Source organism: Austrofundulus limnaeus, unplaced genomic scaffold, assembly GCF_001266775.1.
Source record: "Austrofundulus limnaeus strain Quisiro unplaced genomic scaffold, Austrofundulus_limnaeus-1.0 Scaffold219, whole genome shotgun sequence".
In the NCBI taxonomy this organism is placed as follows: Eukaryota; Metazoa; Chordata; class Actinopteri; order Cyprinodontiformes; family Rivulidae; genus Austrofundulus; species Austrofundulus limnaeus.
Genome location: NW_013952621.1, coordinates 880895 through 881601, shown reverse-complemented (window position 1 = coordinate 881601; position 707 = coordinate 880895).

The following is a 707-nucleotide window of genomic DNA, read 5'->3' as shown; positions in this document are numbered from 1 at the left end:
GTTGTGTGGCCTTAATACTCCGTCGTATCCCTCATTGAGACCTACTAATAAAAGAAAATAATAAATATTATAAATACATATTTTATTATTTCTATTAAAAATATACTTACCTTTAGATTTCTACTGCTAAGAAAATACTCGTTTTTATTTTCCAGGTCTTCAGGTGGATCCAGGTCTTCCATGTGGATCAGGTCTTCAGGTGGATCCAGGTCTTCCATGTGGATCAGGTCTTCAGGTGGATCCAGGTCTTCCATGTGGACCAGGTCTTCAGGTGGATCCAGGTCTTCAGGTGGATCCAGGTCTGTCCTGATCTGTTTCTTCAGTCCAGCTCAAATAAATCTTTAGGTTGAAACCACACCTGGTGCCAGACCCTACCAGGTGTCAGGACTTGGTTCACCCTGCCAGACGCAAAGGTAAGACCAAGACTTTTTTAAAAGACCAAAACTAGAAACTAGGACCTGGTGCCAGACGCTACCAGGTGTGAGGACAGCCTCGCCAGTCGCTCCGGCTGCCTCGGGTTCTGCTCGCCGTGCCGCACGCAAAATCAAACCTTTAAGGTTTACAAGAAAGAAAGAAAGAAAGAAAGAAACTATTTACAAACTGTCCCTGTAGCAAGATGCTACGTAGGCACAGGTGGAGTCTCCGGTGTGTGGAGGCTCCGGTGTGTGGGGGACCTCTCAGATCTTCAGAAGCCCACGGTGCTGCCA